Genomic DNA, 7,597 nt, shown 5'->3' on the forward strand with positions numbered 1-7,597 from the left:
TGATTTACATGGCTGGAACAAGATGTTCTCTTCAAGAATAAATTATGCTAACTTTTTTGGTTAGCTACAAGTATGGCACATAAAAGTAATATTTGTTTGGTACAAAGCTATACACCTACGCTTCATTACCTCTATGAACATAGTGGTGCAGACTTACAATTAGTGAACCCTAGGAAAGTTGTGATTAGTAAATTTATTTTTCATTAAGTAGTTGAGAGGAAACACTCCATACAATTTGAATCGATGGAGTGAAGATAATAATTGGGGTGCTCTCAGAATCACTGTTGATGTTAACATTGGTTCATTGTTGCACATGTCTAAAGAAGCCCCCACGTAATGAGTAATTGAGCGCGAGCTCAAATGAGCTCGTTATCCACGTCGTTGGTTAGCCTCTCTGGATGTGTGCCATTAATTTATCCTAGCGCTGGTGGTCATCCAGAAATCGGGTACTGTTCCAAAATACGTCCCCGGCAGCGGTGTCCAGTGGGCCAGATTTAACGCTGGGGAGGATGGCAGTTTGCCGCCGGGGAGGTGTTCCATGGATCAGAATCAGAGCCGCCGTCTGATCCGTGGATCAGGAAATTCGCTTTACTGTCTCGCCGCACGAGTCGAGTTGAATCCAGAGTCCAGTCGTCTTCTCTTGCAAAGCGACTGGCGATTTGAAGGCGACGACTGGGAGATAAAGGTCAGGAGCGGCAGCGGCGATCCAACATGGAGTTCTTGATGCAGCCGATCGGCAGGTACATCGATCCTTCCTTCGCCGCGCGAGGTTGTCTGCATTTTTCGGGCGTCTGGGTCAGCTTGTTGACAGCGATTTGTTTTTTCCCTTGGTTTAGATCTGCTGTGCTTGAGGAGATAGAAGAGAGCCTGGTGCCTGCCCCTCTGGTTGCCGATGGCGAAGTGGTGGCGGAGCATGCGGTGCAGCAGCATCACAGGGCGGCGGACAGCGGCAAAGCACAAATCAGGGGCGGAGGCCGCAGCGGGCAGAAGGGATAGCTCCCCTCCGACGCTCGAGCTCTCAACGGGGAAGACGAATCCCCAGGTGCCCGGATGGAATAAGAGGTCAGTGGAAAAGCTTCCGTATGTCATCAGAGATGCAAATATTTTAGTAAAGAAAAATTGACATCAGTAAAGAAATCAGGCAACTATATCTTTCTAGATTCAGAGTATTTAGTACAATGCATTTAGCTGAACCCTCCTGATATGAGAGATGCAAAGAAATTAGTGGAGAAAAATTGGTAGCACTAATGAAATCAGGCAGCTGTAATTTACCAGGTTTAGCGGGTTAACTCCATTGCATTCACGTAGTTGAAATTCAGATAAGAAAAAACTTCCTTATGTCATCAGATAAGGAAATATTTCAGTAAAACAGAGTAGTTTGTGCACTGCATTCAGTTGTAACTCATTGATATACGAGATGCAAAGATTTTAGTAAAGAAAAATTGAGTGCGGTAAAGAAATCAGGCAGCTGCAGTTTGCTGAGTTCAGAGGAATAAGTACACTGCTAGATGGAAATTATGTGATCACAGATGGAAATCAGACAGTCAGATAATGAAAAGCTTAATTATGTGATCACAGATGGAAATTATTTTATTAAATAAAATTGACAACACTAAAGAAATCAGGCAGCTAGAGATGTATGGGTTCAGAGTAGTTAGCAAACTGTATTAAAATGAAACCATTTGATATGAGAGATGCAAAGATTTTATTATAGAAAATTGGATTGCAGAAAAGAAATCAGTCAGCTATAGCTTTGTGGATTCAGAGCAGTTGGTACAATGCATTTGGATAAATCATGCCTACTGCCTGGTGTTTGCAGGCTGAGGCTTGGTGCTGCTGCACCAATCAGGACACCATGCCCAAATCGAATCAGTGCGTTCGACAAGGCTGTCAAATGTTTTGCAGAGAAACCGGCTGAAAATGTGATCACACCTGTTCTCGGCATTACATTCGACTCCTTGGGCGAGGCTTCTGGTGATGCTCTCACTGATTTGTTGTTAGTAAATCAGATACAGTGGAGTACAATTTTTATCTGAGAAGCTCATGAAAAGCGTGCACATAATGAAGAGATGCTTGGTTTCATTAGGGCTAAAAAATACCAGCTAAGCATATAGTGAAGACATGGACGAGGGATGCTCGCGACATTCTGCCACCTCATCTGATACAATACCAGAAGGACAGTATGTAGAACAACCCTTTTTCGTACAGAAACTTCACGATGTACATGCACGCAATGGAACTAGTCAGGCTGGGCGACACTAGTTTTGAAGCCTACAATCAATTGATGGAGTTGTTCAAGTCGAATTTGACAGTGATGTTACCCTATGCAGAAGTTAGGGATGGTCTTGGCCTCGAGGATAGACTGGCAGACAGGGGGGCTGTGGTGAATCAGACTCCCATGGAGCTGGTTTCGGCGGAACAAAACATGAACGCCAAAGCAGCTACTGCTGTTTTAGCTAACAATGATTCGGTTTCGAGGACAAGCAACAGGTTGGAAGGACTGCTGGCTCCAGCGAAAAAGAAAGATATGGGATGGCCAACGACAAGTACGGAGAAGGCTCCATATGAAGGTCTAAGCAAGAGGACTAGGTTTTGCACGATATGCTGAAAACAAGGGCATAAGCAAACTACATGCCCTGATGTGGTGATGTCCCTAAGCAACCTCGGAAGCCTGCCAAATGTAAGAACTGTGGCTTGCAAGTAGAATGCAGTTTGAGGGGCACCCGCAAAATAATTTTAATAAATCAATGGAACTAAGGCTGGCAAGTAGAATGCAGTTTGGGGAATGCACTGGGTAGGAGCTGATGGGCTCATGATGTCTTTTCAATTATCTTATTTGCTATTGAGGCATATGCCTGTAGGTGACATGTTTTAGCTTCGGCGTAATCTAAACCATGGTTAATTTTTAGGTGTTGACATGCTTTTCGTAACTCTGCATATTGGCCAGTGGCTAGGTAATGTAATAAGTCGAACTGTGTTCCAGCTTGGCATGTCTGGTTTAGTTTCAAATGTTGGCTTGTCCCCAGGTTTTCATGAACTTGTGTGCATGCTTTTGAAGGTAAAACCCTTAGCCTTGGATTTTAAGAAATTGACTAGGACTACGGGAGGACAACTACTGCTGCTGAATTTCGGAATGTGTAGGTTTAATATGACAGACTACTGCTGCTGAATTTTAGGAAACTAGTGCTGCTGAATTTTCGAAATGTCTACGGTTAATATTCAGCTTATTGCAATCTGTAGGGCCCCTTGGATTTTATAAAATTGATGCTTATTATGAACAGAAGTTCGAAGTAATTGACCATATAAATTAGTGCTGCTGATTTTGGAAATGTCTAAACTTACTAAGACAAAACTAGTTCAAAGGCATGGGTTTTCCACTTTTCCTGAATGTATGTAGCGGCTAGACAGCAGCGAGTGTGTTTCATCTAAACTTAGGCCCTGTAGCACTATGCAAAATACATAAAGTTGTGACCGATCACCATAGCCAGAGATCAAGTGTTTGTAAAAAAATTATTTGTTCAAATTATGATTAGGCACTAGTGATAGTTACGTTTTGTGTGAAGAATATCCGGTGAGCTTTTCAGGAGTCATTTGCCCAAAAAATAGGTTTAATTGTAATGTTTTCCGAGTATGTTTTGAAATTTCCATGATTGTGCAGAAGTATGATGAAAGAAATGTGTTAAGTATATGTGCTCCACTACAAACGAACAATCTCGGCCAGGATGTGTAATCAGTTTGCTGATTTGTCATGCAGGACTAGGGTTGGATTAGTTGGCAGGACGAGGATGAAGTTGGTTCCGGCCAAGAGCAGCGTCGTGCGCTGGCTGTCGGCGGAGCAGCGTGGAGGCGCGGCACGGGGGAGGCTCAGCTGCTGCACCTGTGGCTGCATGCGCACATGTGCTGGCTGAATCTCCGCCTGGCTGCTATGGTCGAAGTTGTGGTCTCGCCTGTATCTCTGCTGAAGGGGAGCCGACGGGTGCATAGCAAGGGGGGTTGCAGCACGTACGGCTGCATCAGCCCTGCGCGAGTCAGCTCGGGCAGGTACGTGTCCGTGGATCTAAATGAACCCGCATAGCTCAACCTGCATGGATTCTAACTTCAGACACGGAGTGGGGATCCAAGCTCCAAAAGATTATTCTTCATGGTAGATGGGCACTTACATCTTTCCTGACGCATTTGTAGAGCGAGCTCGGCGCGCGCGAGGTGAAGGTGACCACCTTGTCGAGGTAGTCGGGGCAAGGGATAGGTGGCAACACTTCCTGAGGCTGCGAGGAAGAAAAGTGAATCTTCCAGAGTAAGGGTGTGTGCTGGTTGTCGGCGGAGCAGCGTGGAGGCGCGGCACGGGGGAGGCTCAGCTGCTGCACCTGTGGCTGCATGCGCACATGTGCTGGCTGAATCTCCGCCTGGCTGCTATGGTTGAAGTTGTGGTCTCGCCTGTATCTCTGCTGAAGGGGAGTTGCAGCACGTACGGCTGCGTCAGCCCTGCGCGAGTCAGCTCGGGCAGGTACGTGTCTGTGGATCTAAATGAACCCGCATAGCTCAACCTGCATGGATTCTAACTTCAGACACGGAGTGGGGATCCAAGCTCCAAAAGATTATTCTTCATGGTAGATGGGCACTTACATCTTTCCTGACGCATTTGTAGAGCGAGCTCGGCGCGCGCGAGGCGAAGGTGACCACCTTGTCGAGGTAGTCGGGGCAAGGGATAGGTGGCAGCACTTCCTGAGGCTGCGAGGAAGAAAAGTGAATCTTCCAGATCAAGGGTGTGTGCGCTGGCTGTCGGCGGAGCAGCGTGGAGGCGCGGCACGGGGGAGGCTCAGCTGTTGCACCTGTGGCTGCATGCGCACATGTGCTGGCTGAATCTCCGCCTGGCTGCTATGGTCGAAGTTGTGGTCTCGCATGTATCTCTGCTGAAGGGGAGCCGACGGGTGCATAGCAAGGAGGGTTGCAGCACGTACGGCTGTGTCAGCCCCGCGCGAGTCAACTCGGGCAGGTACGTGTCCGTGGATCTAAATGAACCCGCATAGCTCAACCTGCATGGATTCTAACTTCAGACACGGAGTGGGGATCCAAGCTCCAAAAGATTATTCTTTATGGTAGATGGGCACTTACATCTTTCCTGACGCATTTGTAGAGCGAGCTCGGCGCGCGCGAGGCGAAGGTGACCACCTTGTCTACGTAGTCGGGGCAAGGGATAGGTGGCAGCACTTCCTGAGGCTGCGAGGAAAAAAAGTGAATTTTCCAGAGCAAGGGTGTGCGCGGTCGATGCAGTGCATGTATATATTAAAAAAAATGTTTGCTGGAAGCCGCCGTTGGGTGTGTAACGGCTGAGCCGTGCACCACGACGCTAGTGTCCATCTGAGCCGGCTAGTGCTGGATGATGGATGTCCCAATAAATGCGGTCGGTGAGTGGGCCCTAGTATCTGGAAAAGCATCTCATACTACTCAGAATACGCAGTAAAATACATCTCCTGATGCGAATCTTAGCGCCAGACAACGGCTGGGATAACAGGTCCATCTGAGCTCGAGCTCAGAATAGGACTTTCGCCACGTAATCTTCCACCATAGATATGAATACCACAATTAGCTCTGTTAGTGGTGCTTTGCTGAATCTCGAGTATTAAATGAACACCTTATTTTCTATATACAATTAAAATGGTTGCTGATGGTTTATAACAATGCAGTCCTGAACATACAATGTGATTCTATTCATCCGAGTAAATATATACATAAGGACGGACTATGATGTTAACTTCCTTCGACATATTTGGTTTTATGTCAACAAACCATGTTCATATGTTCTACTTTTTTTTCTCTGCAACCGATCAGTACATTTTCTTAGTGTTTATGGACGTCGCACCACATTGGATGTTCGCCCTTTCATAACAAAATTTTGGCATAGACATTGCTGAATTTACTGTTTGCGATATAATGTATTTGCCAAAATCGTTTTAACTAACATTGGCTTTTGTAGTGAGGAGTGAGGACACCAAAACTTCCATAATTAGCGGATGCAATAAAGTATTTGAGGTTATGTTTGGTTTTAATTATTCAGCTGGAGCAGAGGCTCTATTTTATCTAATCTGTATATGCTAGCTGTGTACTACAGGTTTGTGGCAGAGTTATCTCTACTATTAAAGAGGGATCGAACGTCGTGATGGTTCGACCTCCTCTTCCTATCGCTAATCGCTAGCTATCTGTTAGGATTTAATCAATTTATCTCTACTATTAAAGAGGGATCGAACGTCGTGATGGTTCGACCTCCTCTTTCTATCGTAATCGCTAGCTATCTGTTAGGATTTAATCAATTTACTTGATTAAAGATTAATCCCTGCTATTAGTCTCCCACGTACGGTTGCTATTCTGGCAACCGACGCGGTGGTTCCTCGCATCTCTTCTGAAGAGACGCGTTCCTAAATCATGTCTTTTGGCCTTGTTGCATAAATATGTGTTTGTCATCAATAAAGAACAACACTTGAATCATTTGTTCTCTCTCAGATTACACTTCAATACGTTATCAGCACGCTTCCGGCGGAGCGATTCTATCGGCGTAGGGCGAAAGGAAAGGGCCATGCCCGAGACGGCGGTTACGCACGCACAGAGGCGAGGGCTATTCCTCCAACTCAATGGCCCTGGATCGCAGCGGACTCCGACGCCGCCGGCCAGGCCGCCATGCCTGCAACACTCTTGACAGAAAAGAAATCCAAAGAAGAGTGACATCAACTCAGAAGATCTTCAATTCCATCTTCCAGACATCCCGTTCTATCCTCCCATGGAGCCGTTAGCCTTGAGATTGGAATACCAAGAACAAGGGAAGGATTAGGAACGAAATCAAAGATCGACAAGAAACAAGGTGCTTCCTTTCCGATTTCTTTCCTGCACACAACAAATGCTACATGGAATCATTTCCTTCGGCTCTTACCTGGGATCGTCCTAGACGACGTCCGCTCTTCGCCAGACCACAACAGCCGGCGGCGCTCGGTTTAGGCTGGCAGCGGCCTGCATCCTCGCATGCCACAGCGCGAGCGAGGCAACGCCCTCCAGCGCTGTACTCCGGCTCTGGCGCGGCCCGGCAGAGCGATTTGGCGACGCACTCCCGGGCGACGGCGCTGCCGCACGTCGAGTCGCATCGCAACGATGGCATCAGCTTCATCTGGCCTTGGCCCCGCGCTGGACCAGAACACCGGAACCACCGGTTTCGCAGCCGCTCCGCGACGCCCGAGGCCGCGGCTCCTAGACCGTCCTCCGCGGTGAAGCCCCCTAGCGCACGACGCGGCCACCGCATTTGACGCGGAGCGACTTCGTCCATGGCCTCGCCTGCCGAGGGAATTGTCGCAGCTTCCGGCCGGCGCCCCCTGGAGCGCGCGCGCCGCGGCGGCTCGTCCTTCCGGTGTCGGTGACTTGCTCCATGCGCGTCGGCAAAGCAAGGCAAGGCGAGGCGACGCAGTCTGGCGCGACTCCTTCGAGCGCGCACGCAGCGGCGTCCTTCGACCTCGGCGCCCGCAAGGACGGCCCACAACCGTGACGCGGAGGCGACGGCGCGGCCCTTGGCTCACATCCGAGCAGGCGGCGCCCGAGGCAACGGCCCTCGGCTGCG

At 48.4% G+C, this 7,597-nt stretch overlaps 2 long non-coding RNA genes across 2 annotated transcripts; both read left to right on the forward strand.

The window, feature by feature from the left end:
• The first annotated feature begins 463 nt into the window (after positions 1–463).
• Positions 464–4,030, forward strand: LOC125527432. Its single transcript, XR_007292093.1, has 3 exons — positions 464–740; positions 837–1,062; positions 3,755–4,030. It is a non-coding gene; the product is annotated as an uncharacterized LOC125527432 (long non-coding RNA).
• Positions 4,031–4,193: 163 nt separating this feature from the next.
• LOC125527433 lies at positions 4,194–6,266 on the forward strand. The gene is made up of 3 exons (XR_007292094.1): positions 4,194–4,504; positions 4,646–4,993; positions 5,135–6,266. It is a non-coding gene; the product is annotated as an uncharacterized LOC125527433 (long non-coding RNA).
• The last annotated feature ends 1,331 nt before the right edge of the window (positions 6,267–7,597 follow it).

This window comes from Triticum urartu, unplaced genomic scaffold (genome assembly GCF_003073215.2).
Source record: "Triticum urartu cultivar G1812 unplaced genomic scaffold, Tu2.1 TuUngrouped_contig_3853, whole genome shotgun sequence".
Taxonomy (NCBI): domain Eukaryota; kingdom Viridiplantae; phylum Streptophyta; class Magnoliopsida; order Poales; family Poaceae; genus Triticum; species Triticum urartu.